We start from the raw sequence: 13,217 nt of genomic DNA on the forward strand, positions 1-13,217 counted from the left end.
AAAAGTTTGCTGCACAAAATTAATTTATAACGGCTGGGGGTAATATATTTGCTTTGATAGAGGATTGGCTAACTGACAGAAAACAGAGTTGCGGTAAATGGTTCATTCTCGTGTTGGCAATCTGTATGTAGTTGGGTCCCACACGAATCAGTGTTGGACCCCCAACTATTTACAATCTATATTGACGACTTACTTGAAGGGACCGAGTGTAAAGTAGCCACGTTTGCTGATGAAGATCAGAGGAACAGCAATGTGTAAGGAAGAAACAAAACATCCTGCAAAAGGATAAAGACAGGCTAAGTGAGTGGGAAAAAAATTTGGCAGATGGAGTATCAGGTTGGAAACTGTGCGGTCATGGATCTTGGCTTCAAAATCGAAGAGCAAGGTGATATTTAAAAAATGGCATGGCGCTGCAATACAGCGGGACCTGGCGATACGTGTACATGAAATACAAAATGTTAGTGTGCAGGTACAGCAAGTGATCTGGATGGCCAATTGAATCTTGGCATTTATTGCAAAGGGGGTTGCGCATAAAAGCCGGGAAGTCTTGCTGCAGCTATGCACGGTATTGTGGTGGATACACCTGGAATAATGCCTACAGCTTTGGTCACCAGATTTAAGAAATATACACTTGCTTTGCAGGTAGTACAGGAAAGGTTCCCTCCGTTGATTCCGGAGATGAGCGGGGTGGGTTGTGATTATAAAGGAAGTTTCAGTAAGTTAGAGCTCTACTCAATGCAATTTAGAAGAATAAGATATGATCTTATCGAAAAGTATGATTATGAGTGTCTCCACAACATATATGCTGAAAGGTTGTTTCCACTGATAGGGGAGAATAGGAGGAAAATCGTTAGAATAAGGGGCCGCCCATTTAAAATGTGATGAGGAGGAATTTCTTCTCTCAATTGTTAGTAAATCTATGGAATTCTCTGCCCCAGAGAGCAGTGGAGGCTGGGTCATTGAGTACGCTTAAGGCAGAGTTCGACAGTTTTTTGAAAGATAAGGGTGTGAAGGGTTTTGGGCGGCGGGCAGGGAAGTGGGGCTGAGTCCATGATCAGTTCAGCCATGGTCTTCTTGAGTTCGTGGAGCAGGCTCGATGGACCAAATGGTCTACTCCTTCGCCTATTTGTGATGTTATTATGTTCCCAGGTAAGATTATGCGGATTAATAGACTACATTGGAGTAGATTTCAAGCTTACCCCCAAATTCAGTCTGGTGTTGTGTGTTTGATATCATTGGACAATTTACCCGATTATATTCTCCATGTATATCTATCCATGGACCTTCGGCAAAGTCGTTTTATTTTCCAAACACAAATTCTAAAACTACACCATTCTCTGAGGTAAACAGGCATGGTCAACTGTGGCGAATATGAGGTGAGATCAATTTCTGGACTTTGACATTCTCTTCATTTAATTCGTTGAACGATTGCCTTGAAGGGATATTTCAATACATCCTTGAACTGCTGACGGAACTTAGTCTGTGTCAGAGAATAAATAAAAGTGTTCGTGCAGCAACTCAGAAGCTGCAGCATGAATCCCATTTCTCGTACGAATTCGTGTCGCCGACTAGACTGATGCCCCAAATACCACATCCTGTTCCATAGCAATTATATGAGAAGAACTGCCCACAAAAGTATGAAATTCCCCGATATAACAAGCAGTAAAGTTATGGATTTCCTGCGGCTATCCATCTCCGGTTGCCTGGGACTCACCCTTCTGCTCTGACCCTGGAGTCTCTTTCGCGCTCCGCTGGCAAATAAAATGAATCTGACGTTTAAAGCATTGAGCAGCAGAATCAGGACAAATGGAACTCCCGGGGTCAGAATATAATGTAGGGTGACCCACACCTGTGAGAATAAAGAATTACTTTGTACCAATCAAAAGCAAGGATAATTCCTGAGAAGATATTCACTGGTATACAGAAAGTACCAGAAAATGTTCTTCAAGAAAAACAAAACACTCACTGTTCCAAGAATCAGAGACGCTGTTTTAGTGGTGCAGTACTTCGTTTTCAGCATCTGGCAACAAATGGCCACAAATCGATCAAAGATGAAAGTGACGGTGAACCAGACAGAACAGTCTTTGGCAGCATAAAGCAAGTCGGCATGGATGTTACACAGGGGGACCTTCTACAAATACATGAACTGCAGCCAAAAGACAATGGGAATCTGCCTCAGTATCAGATCCAGGATAACGACCAGGAGATCCGCCGCTGCCATGGCCACCAGGTAGCGAGTGACACATTTGGAGAGGCTGCACTTTCCCCGGTACAGGATCAAATCGTCACTCAATTCGCTGTAAGGAAGAAAAATCAACAGGAGCATTATACGTCACATTGAGAGCAAGAATTGCAATTTTATTGCATTAAGTAGTCGGCTGTGTTGATGTGAAGTGCAGCCACAGTTCTTTCCCATAGATAGTGTTTAGTTATCTTTGATTTGGAAGGAGAACAGCAAGGGAGCATCTGTTAATTTCGAACTTTTTCCATTTCCGACGAAGGGCCATCGAGCCGAAACATTAACTCTGTTTCTCTCCACAGATGCGGCCCTGACCCGTGCGATTTCCAGCAGTTTCTATCATTATTTCAGATTCCACCATCCGCAGTATTTGGCTTTTGGATCAATTGAGATTTGTTTTCCCTATTGCTGCAATATTTCCCAGTTGCATGTCGTGAAAATATCAATCGGGTTTAATAAGAATAAAATAAGATAGGAAATAGGAGAAGGATTAGGCCGTGTGGCCCCTCTTTCCCGCTCCGCCATTCAATAACATCATGGCTGTTCTAATCATGGAATCAGCTCCACTTCACTGTCCAATCTCCACAAACCTGTACTCCATTGTCGCTCAAAGATCTCTCTATCTCCGATTTAAATATATTGAATGACCTGACCTACACAACTCTCTGGGACAGAGAATTCCACAGGTTTTCTACCCTATGAGAGCAGACATTTCTCCTCACCACTGTTTTAAATGGGCGGACCGTTATTCCTAACCCATGACGCGTGGTTTTAGTTTCTACTGGGGGTGGAAATATCCTTCGTCTGCATCCGCCTTGTCGAGTCCCCTCGTTATCTTATACATTTCAAATATATCATCTTTCTTTCTCCTGATCTCCAATGTGTATCGGCCCAACCTACTCAATATCTTAATAATTCAACCCCCTCATATCTGGAATCAATCGAGTGAACCTTCTCTGAATAGCGTCCAATGCAAGTCTATCCTCCCTTACATAAGATGAACAAAAGTGTGAGCAGTATTCCAGGTGTGGTCTGGTCTCAAAAAACTCTGTACAGTTGTAGCAGGATTGCGCTGCTTTGTACTCCATTCCCCATTGCAACAAAGTATATATTGTTTCAAATATGAATTAAAAGATAATGGAAACATTTCAGAAGAGGTGTACATATTGTATGGACAGAAGTAAAGAAGTTTACCGATGATTACACAATGTTGAATTCCATGCAGAACACTTCAGAGAATGATGCATTCTGTGGCCGGGTGCAGATAGACAAGCACAACATTTATGCTCAGGCTGATCAATGAAGAGAACGATTCGTATCACACAAGTGGCAGATAATGGCTATCTCCAACAACAGAAAGTCTAAACTCCTCCCCTTTATATTAAGTCGAAAGATCATCGTTGAAGACACTGCTTTCAACAACATGGGGATCACCATTGCCCAGACACGTCACTGGAATAGCCACATAAATATTGTGTCAACAAGAGCTAGTAAGAAGCTGTTTATTCTGCGACGATTCTGACTTCCAGACTCATCAAATCATTTCTACCATCTACAAGGCACAGGTCAGTAGCGTGATTGAAAACTGTACATTTCCCTGGATGATTGCTGCTCCAACATCATTCACGAATCTGAAAAACTTCCAGGACAAGGCAGCTCGCTTGATCTTCAGCGTTTCCCACCACTTTAACATTCACTCCCTCCACCACTGGCGCATCGTGGCTGCAGTATGTAACCTCGAGTGGAAACTCGCCATGACGTCTCCGACAACTAAACCCAAACCTCCACCACCTATGCACTAGAAGGCGAAGGGCAACAGGCGCATGGGATCTCCACAATCTGCACGTTCCACTCCATGTCACACCAAACTGACTTGGAAATATATCAGCGTTCTTTAATCGTCGCTGGGTCAAAATCCTGGAACTCACTCCGTTTGAAGACTGTGGGAGTGCCTTCACCACACGAAATGTAGCGGTTCAATAATGCGACTTACTTCACCTTTTCCAGCGCAATTATGTGTGGGCAATAAATGGTGGATATTTCAGCGTCGCCCCATCTTGCGAAGGAATACAATATCAAAGCATGTAAAAATTGCAAAGTTTATATGCACATAAGAACATAAGATATAGGTGCAGGAGTAGGCAATTTAGCCCCGGGAGCATGCTCCGCCATTTAATCAGATCATGACGGATCTGATCATGGACTCAACTCCATTTCCCTGCACGCTCCCTTTACTCCCTTATTTTTCAAAAATCTGTCTATCTCCGCCTTCAATATAGTCAATAATCCGGAGTTCACAGCTCTGTGAGCAGAGAATTCCAAAGATTCACAGCCCTCTCAAAGAAGAAATTCCTCCCCATCTCAATTTTAAACGGGCGCCCATTTATTCTGAGACTATGCCCCCTAGTTTCAGTTTCCCCTACAAGTGGAAATATCTTCACTGCATCCAACTTTTCGAGCCCTCTCAAGAACTTATAAGTTTCGTGAAATCACCCCTCATTCCTCTGAAATCTATGGAGTGTAGGCCCAAACTGATGAACCTATCGTCATAAGTCAACACGCTCCACACCGGAGTCAAACTAGTGGACCTTCTCCAAACAGCTTCCAATGCAAGGATACAATTCATAGAAAAGGTACCGAAAGTGTCTTGGTATAACCTCACCAATACCATGTACAATTGTCAGAGGACATTTCTGCATTTATCCTCCATCTCCTTTAAATAAAGGCCAACACTCCACTTGCCTTTCTGATAACTTGCTGTACCAGCATACTCACGTTTTCTGTTTCTTGCACAAGGATCCCCAGGACCCTCTGTATTGCAACCGTATTCAATTTTTCAACATTTAAATGACGAATTTATTTCCTACTTTTTTCTGCCCAAGTTAATAACCTCACATTTTCACACATGATACTCCATCTGCCAAATGTTTGCCCACGCTTTATCCTGTCTATATCCCTTTGCAGATGTCTTGTGTCCTCCTCACAATTTGCTCTCCCACCCATCATAGTATAAACCGCAAACTTGGCTACATTACGCACGGTCTCTTCATCCAAGTCATTGATTATATATTATAAACTGTTGACGCCACAGCACCGATCCCTGCACCCTCATAGTTACTCTTTGCCAACCGAAAATTGACCCCGAATCTCTGTTTTCTGTTAGTTAGCCAATCCTCTATCCATGCTGAAATATTACCCACAACCTTGAGCTTTTCTCTTGTGCAGTAATCTATTACGTAGCCACTTATCGAATGCCTTCTGGAAAACCAGATGCACCACATCCCCTGTCTTCCCCTTATCCACCCAGCTCGTCACATCCTCAAAGAACGGCAGCAAATTTGTCAAACATGATTTCCCGGTTATAAAACGATGCTGACGCAGCATGATAGAATCATGCTTTTCCAAATGTCCTGCTACTGCTGCTTTAATGAAGGACTCCACCATTTTCGCAACGACAGATGTTAGGCTAACTGGTCTACAGTTTCCTACTATATGTCTGGCTCATTTTTTTAAAATAGGTTTGTTACTTTTGCGGTTTTTCCAATCGGCTGGGAGATCCCCAGAATCGAGAGAATTTTTGTAGATTACAACCAATGCTTCCATTCTCTCTGCAGCCACGTTTTTTAAGACCCTCGGCTGCAAACCAGGGGACATGTTCGACTTTAGACCCATTATATTACTTGGTACCAATTCTTTAGTGATAGCGATTGTATTTAGTTCCTCCCTCCACATAGCCCCTTAATTATCACCGATTGGGATGTTTTCAGTGTCTTCCACCATGAAGAGCGATACAGAATATCTGTTCAAATTCTAAGTCATTTCCCTGTTCCTATTATTAATTCCTGTGCAACATCCTCAAAAGGACCTACATTTACTTTAGCCAATAGTTCCTTTTCATGTACCTGCAGAATCTTTGACAATTTGTCTGATATTTCGTAATACTTGGCTTTCATTATCTATCTTTCGTCTCTTTATTATTTTTAGACTGTCGTTGTTGGCTTTTAAAAGTTCCACAATCCTTTGGACTCCCACCAGTCTTGGCCACATTGTAGGCATTGTTTTCAATTTCATACAAATCCTTATTTCCTATGTTAACCACAGAGGGTTATCCCTTCTCTTACATTGGAATATATTTGCTGAGAGTTTGTAATATCTCCTTAAATGTATGCCACTGATCATCAACCGTCCCATGGTTTAATTTATTTTCCCAGTCCAATATACCTTTATCGTATCTTTGTTCAAACTTTGGACTCTGGTTTGGTATCCAAATTTCTCACCCTCCAACTCAATTTGAAATTTAACCATGTAATGGTCGCTCATTCATAGAGGACCCTTGACTAGGAGATTGCTTATTAGTCCTGTGTCATTACACAGTATGATTAAGTCTACATGACTTGAAATTAAATTGAAAATTAAATCAGTGATTGCAAATTTTTAATCAATTTATTTAATAAACATTTTGTACTTCAATTCAAATGACCTTTTTCATATTATGGCAAATGGCTAACACAGAGATGGACCATCATGAATTGGAATAACTTCACTCAAATATGTCTGAACAGACATGTTATTGGAACACATAATCCGATCCACAACCATTCGGGAAAAGGCTAAACTGATGTAACGAAGACTCTGCTGGAAAGAGCGAGATTCCGCTGCATTTAAAATATTGTGAAATATTGTCGAAATAAATATCTTTGCGACCAATTTAAATTGAAAACAATTGCACAGTATTGCAGGGCAGCGAGAACTAGGGGGCCCTTGTCCATGAAACCCAAAAAGTAATTATGCAGGGACAGTAAATAATCAGGTAAGGAAATGGAATGTTGGCGGTTATTGCAAAGCGGAATAGAGTATAAAATCAGAGAAGTCGTGCTACAACTGTACAGACTACACGGGGAGTACGAATACCGTTTTGGTCACTGTACTAAAGGACGGATAAACTTGGATTGGAGGCTGTTCAGAGAAGTTATACTCCGTTGATTCTGGAGAAGAGGGTTTGAGTTATGAGGATAGGTTTTTTTAGTTTGGGCCTAAAATCATTGAATTTCAGAAGAATGAGAGGTGGTCTTATTGAAACATAAGTTAATTCGTGGGCTCGACAAGCTGGATGCACAGTGGATGTTTCCACTCATCGGGGAAACAAAACTTAGGGCGCATTCTTCGAAAAAGGGGCCGGTAATTTAAAACTGCAAACCCTGAGGGTTGCAAAACTATTGAAATCTCTGCCCCAGAGAGCTGTGGGGGCTGGGAGATTGAATATATTTAACGTGGAGAAAGACGGATTTTTGAGCTATAATAGCAATAAAAGGTTTCGTGGAGCAGGCATGGAAGTGGAGCTGAGTCCATGATCAAATCAGGATGATCTTTTTGAATGGCGGACCGGCCTTGAGGAGCAAATGGCATATACCTGCTTCTAGTTCTTATAATCTCATGTTAAGCAAAAACAACTTCTGAGAGATGTTCAATCGCATTAGGTTGGGGTTTGAGACTCAAAGAGAGAGAGAGAGAGGGACAGAGAGAGAGAGAGATTATTTACTAACAACAGCAGGCGCTTTAAACCAACCAGCGTTCGATATTTTCAGAATGTAAGGTTTAAGTTTGAAATGATATCAGAAGATTTTTAGTTACCAAAGTAGGGTCACGCTGTTTTGATGTGGATCTAACATTGTTGATGAATGATGAAGTAAATTTACACGTGTCCCTGGACTATGCGGTAGCCAGAGACTACGATATTATAGAATGGCAACTCCAATTTGATAATAAAAAAAACTCTATGCTCTTAACGTTATTACTTTATTCAGGCCGTTCAAAAGGAATCACACGTATTTATTTTGGTTTACATGTTGCGACACTCCGCCTATGAATTGCTTTCTATGCAGATGTTGAAGAGAAAATTGATTAGAGCCAGAAGGCAGAATTCTTTATCAATCAAGGAAAGAAGCATAACCCAGTTGAAGAGAACACAAATGCTAACACGATTCAACCACTTGGAGCAAGCATGGCTAAGTCGAGCATCATGAATCATTGAATGGAGATCGCTGATTATGTGACGAGAGAGACAGTCACAGAGCAGAAGTGCAGAGTCTATGCAGAGACAATCGAATGAGCTAAATAATATTAATAATCGGACGTCAGAATTCAGTTAATTAGCTTGTAACTCATGAAAAAGTTTGCTCAATTGACAGATGGTTATAAGTTTTCTATCTATATTGGAAGATGCTATGATTTTATAGAAAGACTCACCAGGAACACCGACAGCAGCGAGTCGCGGGTAGTAATCCTTTTGTATGGAATAAAGAGTGCTAATTATTCAAGCTGCATTGGATTGACATCTTTCCATTAGTTCGGTTTTCCTGTCAAACGGTAATAGAAGTGTGTGCAGGAGTCAATGCTTCAACTGATACTGAGAGAAGACAGGAAAACACCCTCTTATGTATACCAGAGAGAGACACTCCCGTTAGAATGTCTGTGCCACAGGAGACTGATGTCAATCAGAGTCAGTGAACAATCATGTTCAGCTGAACACTTGCAGCCCAATAATCTTCTAATATGAATCCTCGTTAACCTAAGTTTACAAAGAGGGAATGCTTAACACCTAAAAGCAAAGAACGTTGTTTGAGCAACTATCGGGAAGAACAGCAAACATGAGACCATCAGTCTAAAATTGCTGATGTGACATGAGAGCCACTTTATTTACAGATTGCAGATTGTATCTGTGCTGTCGACCGAATTGGTAATTACACTGAAGTGGTATACGCTCCTGCATGCCACGAGGGGATTTATTAACGTGCGAAGTGCAGCTAACATGAATTAAAAGTTAAACTATCAATCCAGGTGCTTACTGATATAGGGGGTGATTGACAGACTTGATCTAAGTTTCTGTTAAATTTTTATTTGGAAATGTGTAGTTTCTATTTCCAAGAAGGCATTGATATAAAGTTTCTACTGAGAATAGTTTTGAGTGGCTCCAGCTTCCGACATCAGAAAGCCCCGTTCTGAGATGAGCAAATTTATCAGCAGAGAGTTTGGTCTAAGCTGTTGTTGATGGGACTCCCTGCTTGTGAAATCTGTATTGTGCATTTCCATTAAATATGCTCATGAAAGTTTGCATATATTTTTCTCTCATGGATATTGAAAGTCAAAGTTTAATATCAATCCATTGAGGGGATGCAGGAAGATGTTGGGTCTGTATTTGCGCTCGTAGTCTTTCAGCGGTCAAATGCCTCTGAACATCAAGAATAGTACACACCTTCCTGATAGTCCCATATGTTTCAGCAATAAAGGCCCACATATCCCAGAAGTGCACGTGGGTTGCATGCATCCCTGGATCATGTGTACAAGCACATCCAATCAGAAAGGGCAACCATATTATATTTCCAAGTTGCGTGCCAGTAAATGAAAATTGAAGTGATGTTAGGTGTGCGTTTGAATAGAAGGGGTTAACCTATTGATCTATTGTATCTCTCGAAATTGAACCGAGTGTTAATATAACTAAATCACAAGTTCCAGGCTGAGATGTCATTACCATCATAGGCGGTCTCTCGAAATCGAGGAAATCTTGCTTCCACTCCAAAAGTGAGTTCTCTGGTTACTGTTCAATATGCAAATTACAGTCTTTGTCATGGGTGGGGTAGACATTGGTGGAAGGAAACCGCGGCTGGAGAGTCTGATTTGCGGCACGTTCTTTCCGCTCCCTGCACTTGATTCCTGTTTGCTCTTTGTGACGAGACTCGATGTGCTTAGCTCCCTCCCGAGGTTTTTCCACCACTTAGGGCAGTCTTTGGCCAGCGACCCCCAGGCGTCGGCAGGGATTTTGCACTTGATTAGGGAGGCTTTGAGGATGTCCTTGAAACCATTCCTCTGTCCACTCGGGGCTCGCTTGCCAAATAGGAATTCCAAATAGACCGTTTGGTTTGGGAGTCTCATGACAGGCATGCGGACGATGTTGCCCAGAAAATGGGCCTGGTCGACTGTGGAAATTGCTTCGATGCTGACACTGTTCGCCTAATCGAGGACACTAAATTTGGTGCTTCTGACCTCCCAGTGTATTTGCTGGATCTTGCGGAAACATTGTTGATGGTATTTCTCCAGCGATATGAGGTGCCTACTGTATATGGTCCACATCTCTCAGCCATACAAGAGAGCGGGTATTACTACAGCCCTGAAGACCATAAGATTAGTATCAGAGTTGAGGATATAATGAAGTATCTGCAAAACCTGGCTTTCAGGTAATTTACATTTTGAATCGCAAGAAGACAAAATAGGAATCCCCTCAAAAGCACAAGTACACAACAGTTAAATAAAAATAAGTCGTTTCATGTTCAAGATTAATGAAAATAAAATAAAATTACATATTTAATACAAAAGATTAATTTACAAATAATGTATCCGTTTTAACTCTTCGAAAAATTAAATTATAAAGTATTTTGTTGCTTCAATACTTAAATATATGTATATATTTCGAGGTAAGTGTTCAACGGGCATTCTCTTGGACGTCTTTGGGCCTGAAGGCTTTGTGTCTCAAGGCAAGGAGTATCTGCAATAAGGTGGATGAATTAACTGTGCAAATAGATGTTAACAAATATGATGTGATTGGGATTACGGAGACGTGGCTCCAGGATGATCAGGGCTGTGAACTCAACATCCAGGGGTATTCAACATTCAAGAAAGATAGAATAAAAGGAAAAGGAGGTGGGGTAGCATTGCTGGTTAAGGAGGAAATTAAGGCAATAGTTCGGAAGGAGATTAGCTTGGATGATGTGGAATCTATATGGGTAGAGCTGCAGAATAACAAACGGCAAAAAACGTTAGTGTGAATTCTGTACAGACATCCAAACAGTAGTAGTGATGTTGGGGAGGGCATCAAACATGAAATTAGGGGTGCGTGCAATAAAGGGGCAGCAGTTATAATGGGTGACTTTAATATGCACATAGATTGGGTTACCAAACTGGAAGCAATACGGTGGAGGAGGATTTCCTGGAGTGCATAAGGGATGGTTTTTTAGACCAATATATCGAGGAACCAACTAGGGGGAGGCCATCTTAGATGAGGTGTTATATAATGAGAGAGGATTAATTAGCAATCTCGTTGTGCGAGACCCCTTGGGGAAGAGTGACCATAATATGGTGGAATTCTGCATTAGGATGTAGAACGAAACAGTTATTTCAGAGACCATGGTCCAGAACTTAAACAAGGGTAACTTTGAAGGTATGAGGCGTGAATTGGCTAGGATAGATTGGCGAATGATACTGAAGCGGTTGACTGTGGATGGGCAATGGCAGACATTTAGAGACCGCATGGATGAACTACAATAATTGTACATTCCTGTCTGGCATAAAAATAAAAAAGAGAAGGTGGTTCAACCGTGGCTATCAAGGGAAATCAGGGATTGTATTAAAGCCAAGGAAGTGGCATGCAAATTGGCCAGAAATAGCAGCGAACCCGGGGACTGGGAGAAGTTTAGAACTCAGCAGAGGAGGACAAAGGGTTTGATATGGGCAGGAAAAATGGGGTACGAGAAGAAGCTTGCAGGGAACATTAAGACGGATTGCAAATGTTTCTATAGATATGTAAAGAGAAAAAGGTTAGTAAAGACAAACGTAGGTCCACTGCAGTCAGAATCAGGGCAAATCATAATGGGGAACAAAGAAATGGCGGACCAATTGAACAAGTGCTTTGGTTCTGTATTCACTGAGGAGGACACAAACAACCTTCCGGATATAAAAAGTGTCGGAGGGTCTATTAAGGAGGAGGAAGTGAGGGAAATCCTTATTAGTCGGGAAATTGTGTTGGGGAAATTGATGGGATTGAAATCCGATAAATCCCCAGGACCTGATGGACTGCATCCCAGAGTACTTAAGGAGGTGGCCTTGGAAATAGTTGATGCATTGACAGTAATTTTTCAACATTCCTTTGACTCTGGATCAGTTCCCATGGAGTGGAGGGTAGACAATGTAACCCCACTTTTAAAAATAGGAGGGAGAGAGATAACAGGGAATTATAGACCGTTCACCCTGACATCGGTAGTGGGTAAAATGATGGAATCAATTATTAAGGATGTTATAGCAGTGCATTTGGAAAGAGGTGATATGATAGGTCCAAGTCAGCATGCATTTGTGAAAGGGAAATCATGCTTGACAAATCTTCTGGAATTTTTTGAGGATGTGTCCAGTAGAGTGGACAAAGAGAACCAGTTGATGTGGTATATTTGGACTTTCAGAAGGCTTTCGACAAGGTCCCACAAGAGATTAATGTGCAAAGTTAAAGCACATTGGATTGGGGGTAGTGTGCTGACATGCATTGAGAACTGGTTGTCTGACAGGAAGCAAAGAGTAGGAGTAAATGGGGACTTTTCAGAATGGCAGGCAGGCAAGGTTCTGTGCTGGGGTCCCAGCTGTTTACTCTGTATATTAATGATTTAGACGAGGGAATTAAATGTAGCATCTCCAAATTTGCGGATGACACTAAGTTGGGTGGCAGTGTGAGCTGCGAGGAGGATGTTATGAGGCTGCAGAGCGACTTGGACAGGTTACGTGAGTGGGCAAATGCATGGCAGATGAAGTATAATGTGGATAAATGTGAGGTTATCCACTTTGGTGGTAAAAACAGAGAGACAGACTATTATCTGAATGGTGACAGATTAGGAAAAGGGGAGGTGCAACGAGACCTGGTTGTCATGGTACATCAGTCATTGAAGGTTGGCATGCAGGTACAGCAGGCGGTTAAGAAAGCAAATGGCATATTGGCCTTCATAGCGAGGGGATTTGAGTACAGGGGCAGGGAGGTGTTGCTTCAGTTGTACAGGGCCTTGGTGAGGCCACACCTGGAGAATTGTGTACAGTTTTGGTCTCCTAACCTGAGGAAGGACATTTATGCTATTGAGGGAGTGCAGTGAAGGTTCACCAGACTGATTCCCGGGATGGCGGGACTGACCTATCAAGAAAGACTGGATCAACTGGCCTTGTATTCACTGGA

Source organism: Pristiophorus japonicus, chromosome 28 (genome assembly GCF_044704955.1).
Source record: "Pristiophorus japonicus isolate sPriJap1 chromosome 28, sPriJap1.hap1, whole genome shotgun sequence".
Lineage (NCBI taxonomy): Eukaryota > Metazoa > Chordata > Chondrichthyes > Pristiophoridae > Pristiophorus > Pristiophorus japonicus.